This window comes from Cricetulus griseus (genome assembly GCF_003668045.3).
Source record: "Cricetulus griseus strain 17A/GY chromosome 1 unlocalized genomic scaffold, alternate assembly CriGri-PICRH-1.0 chr1_0, whole genome shotgun sequence".
NCBI lineage: Eukaryota > Metazoa > Chordata > Mammalia > Rodentia > Cricetidae > Cricetulus > Cricetulus griseus.
Genome location: NW_023276806.1, coordinates 189,278,633 through 189,290,862, shown reverse-complemented (window position 1 = coordinate 189,290,862; position 12,230 = coordinate 189,278,633). Strand labels below are relative to the sequence as shown.

Below are 12,230 nucleotides of genomic sequence, written 5' to 3'. Positions count from 1 at the left end.
TTGTAAAGTTCCCCCTGCTGGCATGAGCCTGCCCTACCAGGCAGGCCCTGGAGGGGTTGACCCTCATGGCAGAGGACTATTGGACTGACACTGATCTAAAGTTGTTAGCTACCTCTTAGATGTCAATCCCAGCGTCTTTCCTCAGCTCCTCCAGCGCTGGGTCTCTTAGGCAAGCATCAGTCACTGTCTGTCACTCCTCTTCAGTCGCTCCCCTCTCTATGCAAACTGTTTCCAATTTTCCTTCAGCTTTCCTGGTCATTTTCTCCTTCCTTTCTTGCTCCCCCCTTCCCTCTCCCAACTCCTCTTTCCTCTTGAAAAATTCAATTCATCTGCTGTCCTGCGGCTGCTTATTTTGTGCTAAATTCTATAGCAAGAGCTGGGAGTATAAAAGCCACGGCCCTGGCTTTTGAGGGGCTGAAGTTCAAAGAAAAACCATCAGCGAAAGAACACGATACAATACGAGGAGCGCTGTCATGACTTGGATACCCGTGGTCTAAAGGAAGCACAGGGGGACGAATGGTAAGGAGTGTGTTTGGGGACCGGGGTGATGGCACATCTATGACCAGCCTGGGGCTTCTGGCAAAGGACAGCAGTATAGAAAAGTCTGTGCATCTTGGATCTGTACAGAATGATCACTGCCAGAGGCTGTGGTTGAGGGGGGACACTGGGGGGACCATGCCAAACCGAGGAACCTGTACTTTATCTGATGTGCACCAGGTGTGGGTAGAAAATGTATTGGATTCTGAACACGCTGAGTTCAAGGTTTCTGAGACATCCAGACAGGGCTGCTCAGCTGCAGGTGGGTGTTAGAGCCTGGAGCTCAGCCAAGAGATTTCAACGGAGATGGGCTGTTTTGAGTCATATGTGTATAATATGATGCTAATCCAAGGGGTGGGGGTCACACAGAGAGGTTATGTGGCTGTGTTTCTAAAGGTGTGGTCCTTGCTTGAGCCACCTGCATCAACACCCCGCAGGAGATGGCTGGAGACACACACCAAGCACCTAATCCACTGACTCAGGGATCTAGGGGCGGTACCTAGATTAGCATTTATTCCCTCTGGGATAGATTTAAATGGTGATCTTCTGTAACCACTTGGTCTGAGGGGAGGCAAGGGACCACTTTGTCTCCTCGGCCTACATCTAGCTTAGCTCTCCCTGCTCTGTTTGCCCTCTCTTGACAAGCTTTTGTCTATGCCTTTTAGGCTGATCTCGGCATTGATGGGGTGTTCCCAGATCTGGTCCCACATTCCCAACAGCCTTCTAGAAACTGCTACCAAATGGAACTCATCTGCTCTTCTTGGAGAAACGCCATCCTCCTGTGTTCCTTCGGCCATCCCAAGTAATGCTCCCTGTTTCTCCTCTTACAGCCCCTCCCCCAGTCCACATTCCTCTCTCCCTAGGCTGCCAGTGTCCAGTCAGCCCCACTTCACCAGACACCCTGACTCCAGTCTTTTTTCGTGAATGCATGTAACTTGTTGATAAAATTGTCTTCCTGCAGCCACACCGTTGCTCAGAGTCGTTGAGTCACCACTGCCTTGCCTACACAGTAAACCTTAATCACTTTGACCAAACAGTAGACTCTCCTTGTCATCTGCCCCAAACCAACCTTCCGATCTCACCCCCCACTCCTGCCCCACCTGCATCCTGAGCAGTGGCCTCACCCTTTAGTCCCTGTACCCACTCTCCTATCTTTCTTCTCCATCCTTTCAGACCCAGCTAAAAGTTCTTTCAGGAAGTCCTGCCTGACACCCCCACCTGAATACCAGACGTTACTTATCCTTTGGTCTCCTCAAAGCACACACCGGGTCCATTTTCGCTCTACCACTCCACACAGGATTAAAATTCTTTGTTCCATTTCTTTTTTAATGTTTTATTGTTCCCCTCTCTGGAAACAACTGAACAAGAATGGAACATGGTAAATGAATGTCTCAATTCTGTCATTCTCAACTGGATGATGTTATGGAATTGATCTAAGCCTCAGTTTCCTCATCTGTAGAATAGGATAATGATGACTGCATCATCAGTAGAAATTAGCAGAGCACACAGGCATTTCCAGCAAGTGAAACACTGTAGTGTCAGATACAGAGGAAGAGCTTAACAGGAACACTGATTGGTGAAGAAAGATGTTTCTGAGTAATCTTTAAAGTGTAACCTGGGAATACAAAATGTAAGTGATCAAATGTAAGGAAGAATTTAGTCTGGGGGTCACTTATTTTTAGTTTAGTTAAGGTTCATATATTTCCACAGCTTAAAATTTCAGGATTCTTTTTGCTTCAATTCCTGGAGTTTCACTCTATGGAGCAGACCCACGAGGTACACAACTTGGGTTTTATTTTAACAGCAATGTGCCTGCCCCAGGAGTGATAGTTTTAAGTCAATTTGTGGAAAAGCAACCACATTCCAGTGGCAACTGTGTGGTAGCCTGTTCTAGCCAAGGAGGTAAAAGGTGAAATTTGGGGCTACTGGGAAAATGGTTTATTTTTTATAAGAATATTCCATAGGAAGTGACCACACACACACACACACACACACACACACACACACACACACACACACACACCACTCCTTCAGCCTGTCACAGTAGCATGGGATACTTAAGTTGCTGCTGGAAGCTTGAGGAGTCAGAGAGGTGGGAGTGGGGAGGGGGACCAACCTTGGAAGCCCTGACCTCTGATCTGACTGACAGAAGAAACCTCTCCATGAACATAGATATCACAAGAGGAGCCATCCTCCAGCTAATAACATCTTAATTTATTTAAGAAATCAATTTTTGTCATTTCTTGATAGTATTTTTATCACAGTTGACATGCAGCTCTTTAAAAATATTTCTACAGCTTCAAAGTGTAAAAAAAAATTTTTTTTTAAGAAACAAAGGATCCTTTGTCACAGAATCCTGAGGATTTTCACTGTGTGTGTGAGATGAATTGGAATTTTAAAATAATTTGCAATATGGCAATATCTTCCATTCACATTCCATTTGCCCTGGGTGGTACTTAATCAGCAGTCAGAGTTGCCAATTTGCTTATCTTTTCTTTAGGAGACAGACACTGCTGGCTGATTTGAGTTAGTTTATTTTATCTCCTTGAGTAGGATGCTTAAATAGAAAACAGAACAACAAAAGATCTCTCTCTCTTCTCTCTCTCTCTCTCTCTCTCTCTCTCTCTCTCTCTCTCTCTCTTTCTCTCTCTCTCCATCTCTCTCCATCTCTCTCCATCTCTCTCCCCAACACACACACACACACACACACACACACACACACACACACACACACTTTATTAGACCTTCTGACGGTATTCCATTGATTCCCAAAGTTGACTACATGTGGTGGTATACACCTGTAATCCCAGAACTTATGAGGCAGAGAAGACAGATCAAGACTGAAGCTAGGACCGGAGGCAGGGGGCAGTGACTCAGAGGTAGAGTGCCTCAAATGATGTCCCAAGTTCAATAACTAGTATTGCCTCCACCTCGACCCCCCAAAAAAAAATTTGAAGCCAGTCTATGCTATGTAGAGAATTCCAAGCCAACCTAGACTATATAATGAGATCTTGTCTCAACAAAGCAAAAACAAGCCTTTGAATGTTAAGTACTTTGAGACTGGAGAGCAGTAGGTTTTCAGGATGAAATAGGCTGGTAAACAACAGGATGTCAGCACTGCACACCTGACTCTGAGCATTAGAAAGAGCCAGGCATTGGCTTGAGGATGGCCAGGGAGAGAATGCACTAGAAACTTATGCCCATGGGGCATTACAGTAGCGCCTTCCCTGCCCACCCCTCTTAACATTACAACCTGTTTGTCACCCCTTCTACCCTCTACTTGAAGCCATTTTTCTTTTCCTACTGCTTGTAATCCTTGTTTTGTTTTGAGAGAAAGGGTCTCAGATAGGAGCTAGTCTTTAACTCTGTGTAGTTTAGGATAGATAACCTTGAGTTCCTAATCTTCCTGCCTCCACCTCCTGAGTGCTCAGATTGCAGACTTCCAGGAGATGCTTATATATGAGGTAAATAAAAGGCATGGGTTGCAAAAGAAACTAAGTATATTGACACATAGTTACTAAGTATCCATTGATATATACTAAAGAACAAGTTCTAATCAGAAAGCCCAATGGCTACAAAATAGCAATGAATAGAAATAATAGTTCAAGATGTCTATAACAGCTGCCAAAAAGATAGAAAATATCTGTGATTTTTGGTAACAATGTCACAATTGCTGCTATTAGTATACTAGTAAACTGCTACACTCAGGCTTGCGGTTTTAAGATCAATGAAAATAAAAATGCCCCTGCCCCCTGTCTATTCAAATTCACAGGACCCCTGATTACTATCTCTGAGACAACTCTTGTGGATCTGGAACTCTAAGATAAGAATTCCCATCTTAAACCATAGTGTCACACACCTATAATTCCAGCATCTGAGAGCCTGGAGCAACAGGATCACTTTGTGTTCAAGGCCAATCTGGGTTACATAGTGAATTCAAGGTCAGTCTAGGATATGCAGCAAGATTCTCTACCAAACAAGAAGAAAAATCCTATTTTTATCTTATTTCCCTGAGGTTCCTCTCTTCTTGGCTGCTGTTGTTTGCTTGTTTGTGTTTGGTTTTTTTTATTTTGTTTTGTTTTGTTTTTTACATAGATTTGATAGTCTTCTAACACCGTAAGTCATTTACATTTTTTTATTGTTTCTAAAGATAAGATGTAAGCTCTTTGCAGCATTTGGCTGTTTTGTTCGCTGATGTGTGTCTAGAATGGCACTGACATTTAATTTACTAGGGGCTTCCTCAGTATAATTTTGCAACAGTGGCCAGGCTGCACCAGTGTGGACCAGAAGGCAGGGCCTGGAGTTTACATGCTTCTTCTAGTTCCCTGTAATCTCATCCCCCACCCCAGAAGTATTTAAGATAGAGTAGATTAAGACCTTTGCCACCAGAAGTTTGTCAGTACCTGGTCAGTTACTAAGGATGTGAGTTTTGGAGCTAAGCTAATATAGTTAGCATCTGCTTCCACAGCACCTTTGCCACAAGACTACAGACTCATTTGCTAACTGTTCCGTGACTTGGGCTTTTATTTTGTTTGTTGTGTTTCTGTTTTATTGTACAATTTCTGTTCCATTTATTAGTCAATCATTAGAGGGTTTACTACATGCCTGGTCCTGCGCTCTGTACTCGTGTTCCTGTGGGGAAAGAGACAAGTAAACACTGGTTACAGCCAAGATGGTATGATCAGGCTCTGATGAACCAATGACAAGGTACAAGATTCGTGGGACTCCTAAGCCCACCAAATTCAGTCTTAGCATTCTGGCACAGCCAAGAAGAAAACTTCAAGTAAGATCTATCTATCTATCTATCTATCTATCTATCTATCTATCTATCTACCCATATATCTATCTCTCCTTTTTTCTCCACATCTCTCTTTCTCCTTTTTTCTCCACATCTGGAACAACACCAAGGAGGATCTAAATTCACACTCCAAGCCAAAAGTTAGAAAACCTCCTTTCTGCCACCCCCAGCTATCCCAGGGCTTCCTCATGTGGATTAAATCAAACTCTTGCCTTCTTCCTAGGGGCGAAGGGTAAGGATTTCAGGGTTCTCTTTGATGGTTAGTAGAGAAAAAGACTGTGGCCACCTCTTGTATTGATTTTGCCCCTGCCTAGGAGCACACAGGATAGGGACACGTAAAGGAAGTGACAAGAAAAGCCAACCCCTTAATGTTAGAAAAGAAGCAAATTCTCCCAGCCACATATCTTTGGAATGAGAGGTCACAGCCCTCAGCTAAGGGACATTCAGTCTGCCTAGAGCATAAATGATGACCAGGAGGCTGGTGAGAGAGGCCAAAGGGAATCGGGAAGCAGGGAGAGGGTCAGGGAGGTGTATCAGGCAAGGCCTGATCAAACTGCGTCAAAGACCTGGGATTTGCTCAGAGATAATGGGAAGTTAAGGAGCCACAGATGAGCTGCAGGCAGTTAAAAGTCCTTATTGGCTGCAGAGATGCCTACAACAAGCAGGCAGTGTGAGGGTGTCATGGTGATAGTAAGGGCGGTGGAAATTGCTGGTTTCAAGAGACAGTCCAGGTTTGAAGTCTATAGAGTTAGTGACTAACAACGTGTGTGTGTGTGTGTGTGTGTGTGTGTGTGTGTGTGTGTGTGTGTATGTGTGTGTCTATGTCTGTGTATACACACTCGAGCTAGAGGTCAACCTCAGGTATTGTTTCCTGGGAGCTGTATTGTCCCTCTTGCTTTTGAGACAAGGTCTCTTACTGAACCTCAGAGCAGAGAAGTGTTATGAGCTTTATTTTATTTATTTTTATTATTGCTGTATAGATGTAATATGTGTGAATACAGGCAGGCATGCACATCACAGAATAAGTATGACTGTCAGAGATCACTTTTTGAGAGTCAGTCCTCCCCTTCCTTGGTTAGGTTTGGGGATGGAACTCAGGTTCTCAGGGTTATAGAGCAAGTCCCTTTACCTGCTGAGCCATCTCGCCAGTCCTCTTCCTGTATACTTCAAATCATATCTAGATTACTTGTAATCCCTAATACAATATAAATGTTGTATAAGGAGCCATTATACTAGACTGTTTAGGAAAAGTGATGAAATGGTCGAAATAGATGGGTTTAAAATCTTGATCAAAGGATACAGGACCCTCAGATATAGAAGGCTGACTGTCCACACACACAAGGCTGTGAGACACGTGGAAATACAATGCACTGGTTCACCCCTCCCCAGAGAATGAGGCTCCCTCTGCAACTCCATGTGCTCCAGAGACCAAGGGTACAGTACAGAACTAGGGTTCACACCCCTGAAGTGCTCTTCCTTGCCACAGAACTGCCAAACACATGTCCCCAAACCCAAGGACAGTAGAGCCAGACTCCATTCTTGGACTTTAGTCCTGTCCCTCTTTCCTCCTTCTTTCTTCATCTTCCTTCTTCTCCTCCTCTTCCTCACCTTTTTTTTTTTTTTTACATAGTCTTGCTATATAAGTCAAGATGGATTCTGACTTGTGATCCTCCTGTCTCGGCTCCTTGAGCAGTAGTATTGCAGTCATCCACTACCACATCCAGCAAGACTAATCATGTTCAAAGTGAAGTCCAAGGACTTCCTACCCCAGAAACACCAGAGGTGGCTTTCAAGAACATGACATTAGAGCAAGTGCACAATCTCAAAGGATTAGGGACCTCGGGTCATGACACACAGGAAGCCGCCTTGCCCAATCCACTTGTACTTCGAGGAGCAGCAAGCCAGTCAGCTATACGGAGCAGGTCTGGGATGCTGATCTCAGCATACAGCACTGCCAGGATTGGCTGTGGGAGAGACAAGGACAAACTAGAAGGACTTGGAGGCTAAGGCTGGGAATGCAGGAATGAACATGACACCCCAAAATCCATGCCCACAAAATGGTCCTGCCCAGACATCACAGAGCTGTTAGGTAATAATGGTGACAATAGAACTAGATAGTTCTTCTGGCTCTGGACTGGGGTGACCCCTTAGTACCAGGCAAAGACATTTGAATCTAATTCAATAAAGCAGCAGTGAGAGAGTGAATATTTCTGGAAGGAATACAAGTTGAGACAGATACAACACTGGGAAGGGATGATTGGGAAACACAAACTTTAATGTTTTAAGTCTGAGTAGGAAGTTGGTATATCATCAAAAGTGACATCAGACCCTTTTTCTACTTCTGTGTATGTGACAGTCACCCATGCTCATCAAGAGTCCTGGTGGGATAATGTGCCATTCTCTCCTGTCTCAGCACCCCATCAGGCATGCAGTCACCATTTGTCCTTTCTTTTTAAAAATATAATATCTTTTATTCTTTGAGAATTTTATACTATCATGTATTTGGGTCATATTCACCCTAACCCCTCCCAGATCTACTCCCTCTCCCAGAAGCTGTCAATCATCAATAGCTCCTCCATTAGGAGGCGGGACTTTCTTAGCCCCTCCCCCTCATGCTAGAATCTTAACTGTTTGGACCCTGCGTAGGTCATGATCTTGTGCTGTGCTGTGCAGGGGCTATGAGTTCATGAGTGCAGTGGTCTAGAAGACCCTGTTTATTTCTGGTCCTCCTAACTCTATGGTTCTTACAGCCCTTCCACCCTCCTCTCTGTAATGGTCTCTGAGCCATTGTGGGTGGTGGTAAGAAAGATGTTCCATTTGCACTGAGCACAAGAAACTTCTTTGATGAAGCCTAAGGGCTGCACTCATCTATAGGTATAGAGAAATGAGTTTAGGGGGCAGTATGCTACTATGTCCATTTTGTAGGAAGTTAACCTCTGGTGGACATGAACATTCCATCTTTGGGGCTTTATAATAATTTGAGAAATCACAAAAATGCCTATAGTTTTAGTGTGCATGATATACTAGTAAAATACATAACCAAGTGTCTGTGATTTGATGGTTTCTTTTGTATATCCATGTATCCTAAAGTGTGTTTTTTTTCTTGTAACATTTTTAGGGCTGGGTCAGTTTCTCCATCAAGCCATACTGAGCCTGACTGCAGCTGTGGATCTGAGAAGCTCAGTTGGTTAGGCCCATGGAAAAAAATGATAAAAATATCTTTATGTCCCCATGGTTCCTCCCACTGTACCACTCATCCCCCCCCCCACACACCTCTGTGATTGTTCCCTTTTGTCAATTAAACCTGTTACCCAAGTGACAATCTCTTCTACCCCAAACTGCTTCATCAAGACCTTGGGCTTAACTGTCTGGTTTTTCTCGGCCACAAAGCTGATGGATGTTTAGTTTGAAGTATATAGAGGGAGAACAAAGCTCTTTTAGGTTCATGACTTAAACATCCACACCACAAATATGACTTTTGAAATTCTGCTTATTTTTTTAAATTTCCTTCCCTTTCACTTTTCTAACATCTTCTTATTTGTTCTTTACCCTACCTTTAAGGCAAAGCGAAACAAGTGACAAGCTGGGTCTTAGCCTGGAATCTCAGCAATCGGGAAGCTGAGACAGGAGGATAGTCACGACTTCAAGGCTAGCTTAGTCATGTAGTCTGTCTCAAAAATAAAATGGGGAAAAACCACAAACACAACCAACCAACCAACCAACAAAAAAACAAACAAAAAGTTTATGAAACTGAAATAATTAGAAATAATAATTTAGAAAATTTCTGTTCCCATTAAAATAACAAAATCTGCAGAGTTTGAGTGATGACCCAGGGACAAAGAACAAAAAGATAGCACTCAAAAAGAAAAATGGCTCCTTTAACTCTTGGACAAAGGAAATGAAATTTGCACTTTGATTAAACTAAGTGAAGTTCTATAGTAAGGAATAAAACATCTGGATGTCAGGCAAACTTTTTTTCTTTTTGCTCTTACAGATTTATTTTCATAGATAAGTAGCCATACTCCAGATTATATTTATTTGAATTAATGGATCCTATGAAATTGTATGACAACCTACTACACAGTTGGTTGATATGTAATCTGGATTTTATATCTGGCTATGCATTTAGAAAGAGAACGAAACAACAGTGCAGTGAGCCAGTTATCTCAGTAAAACAATACATGCTGCAGTAGTGGATAATTCAACTTGTGGTCGACACAGTGCAAGCCTCTGGTTCCCACAGTAGACCAGTGTGGGTGATCCTTGGAGTGCCCCATTTCCAGTGGGCAGACAGCAGAGGACAACAAGCCCCTTCTGTGGGTGGACTCCATGTGTCAGGCCAAGGAGTGGCATCCTATCTTCTGTCCCCACGACACAGGCAAAGCTCAGTACTGTGACACCATCTAACCACAAAGGCGGCTGGGGAATGATCAACTATGATATGGCTTCTAAAAATAATGAGTTTGAACTATCTCTGTTGACCAAGGGGAAGTGTCCATGATGTATTAGTGATGGAGTAAGTTCCACAGTAAGATGCATCAGATGATATTTATAAAAGAAATACGAGACTTCCCAGTGGTGTTTTGTGCCTTCACACAAGCCCAGTACAAAGTGTGGAAGGCTGGCACACACCAGGCTCTGCCTGTCTGCCGATTCACAGGCAAGGGATGGGAATGTTGCATAGTTGTGACACTCTGAAACTTTTCTTTCTACATTTTTGAGCTCTGGTTTTTGTTTCACTTCTACTAATGATCATACTTACTTTGGACTTTTTAAAAAATATATTAATTATAGACGGGATGTGGTGGCAGACTCCTTTAATCCTAGCTCTCAGAGGGCAGAGGCAGATGAATCTCTGTGAATTTGAGGATAACATGATCTACATAGGAAGTTCCAGGCCAGCCAGGGCGACATAGTGAGATTCTGTCTCAAAAATACAAAAACCTGGCTGGATGGTGGTGGCACACACCTTTAATCCCAGCAGTTGGGAGGCAGAGGCAGGCGGATCTCTGTGAGTTCAAGGCCAGCCTGGTCTACAGAGTGAGTGCCAGGACAGGCTCCAAAGCTACATAGAGAAACCCTGTCTCGGGAAAAAAAAATCAAAACAAGTAATTTATAATGGTTTATGTAAGCTTGTGGTGGGCTCTGTGAAACTAGCAAAAAGAAACAAAGAGGAAACAATGTATCTCTGTGTGTGTGTGTACACATCAATATTTGTTCCTATGAAGATATTCATTTTTTTCTCTCCAAAGTGGAGCAGGGCATCTGTATGTATCAAGATACAGCACACTCTTGAGAAACACAAGATGTTGACCCATATATAGCAAGTTAATTCCTCACCCAATATTTATTGTATTAGCTTCTAGTATATCAAAGGTTACTCAGTATTCTACACCTAAATATTTGGGTCCTGAAAGGATCTCTCTCTCTTCTCCCCACCTCCTCTCCCCACCCAGTATATTATTAGTAGTCTGATTTTAAGAAGAATCAGGTCTATGGCTTGAATGGAATGGATCAATTTGTCAGGTCCTTGGTAACTCTCAGAATAGATGTACCTAGACCATGCTACAATAAGTCTTTCCACCGCGGCCACCGGAGCCCTGCTCCCACATGGGTGCTTCTGCCAGGCCACCCAAGTTCCACCCGCTGCCACGTTAAGGTCCCAAGTAACACAGAGAGACTTATATTAGGTACAAATGCTACTTGGCCAATGACTAGGATTTCTCATCTGTTAGCTCAGTCTTAATTATCATCAATCTATATATTTTATAAGACTTATAGAGGACGTCTTCTACTGGCGCCCTCTCTTGCTGGTGGATCACATGGTGACTTCAGAGAAGACACCAGGAGGAAGAGAGAAAAGGGGACGACTTCCTTCTTGCTCTTGCTTATATATGAGTCTGCCTGCTATGTCACTTCCTGCCTGGATCTCTACTACATTTCCCAGAATCCTCCTTGACTCCTAGTCCCACCTAACTTGCTGCCTCATTGACCAAACAGTACTTTATTTGTCATCCAATAAAACAAACACATACACAGAAGCACTTCCCCCATCAAGACCTCAAGGCTGAAACCTGCCTGGATCCTCTCCATGATCAATACACAGAGATTCTTCTAAAATCTAGCCCGTGGGAAGCCAAAAGAGCTAATGGGCCTCACCCACAGCCTGGTTGGTAGTTTATTTCCTGGCCACTTTCTTGTCTGTATTTCCTGGCCTATTTCCTCTGCAGATCTCAGAAGTTAAAGACTGCCTATTAGTCCAATTTCCTATGGAACTTGGCCCAGCATCTGGATTGAGTTCATTACTAATAAAAACAAGTGCCAGGTAGTGGTGGCACACGCTTTTAATCCCAGTACTTGGGAGGCAGAGGCAGGTGGATCTCTGTGAGTTTGAGGCCAGCCTGGTCTACAGAGTGAGTGTCAGGCCAGGCTCCAAAGCAACAGAGAAACCCTGTCTCAAACAACAACAACAAAAACCAAAAAAAAAAAAAAAAACCAAAAAAACAAGCAAATGAACAGGAATGGTGGTCCATATCTCTAATTCTAGAACTTGAAAGGTGGTGACAGAAGAGCCAGAGTTCAAAGTCATCCTCAACTATATAGTCAATTTGAGGCCAGTCTGAGCTACATGAGATCAGATCCTGTTTCAAAAAAATAAATCATTAGCCTGGAAAGATGGGTCAGAGGGTGAAAGCAAGAGAACCAGTGATTAAGTCCCACATAAAAGTGGGCAATGGCCATAAGTCCCTGTAACCTTACCATCAGGGTGGTGGTAGATGAGCAGAGGTAGGCAGATCTCAAGAGCTTTTTGGCCAACCAACCTAGCCAAAAGGTTGAGTTGAGTAGAAGACTTTATCTGGACAGTGAGGTAATACAGAGGAAGCTGCCCAAAGTC

The 12,230-nt window shown here is 43.4% G+C and overlaps 1 protein-coding gene across 1 annotated transcript in view; it reads left to right on the top strand.

The window, feature by feature from the left end:
* The window catches only part of Tbxas1 (thromboxane A synthase 1), a 220,928-nt gene continuing 208,698 nt past the window's right edge, over positions 1 to 12,230 (top strand). Inside the window, exons 1-2 of the mRNA XM_035450475.1 lie at positions 1 to 519; positions 1,203 to 1,339. The gene's annotated coding sequence lies outside the window, so the exon portion shown is untranslated. The remainder of the gene's footprint in view (positions 520 to 1,202; positions 1,340 to 12,230) is intronic.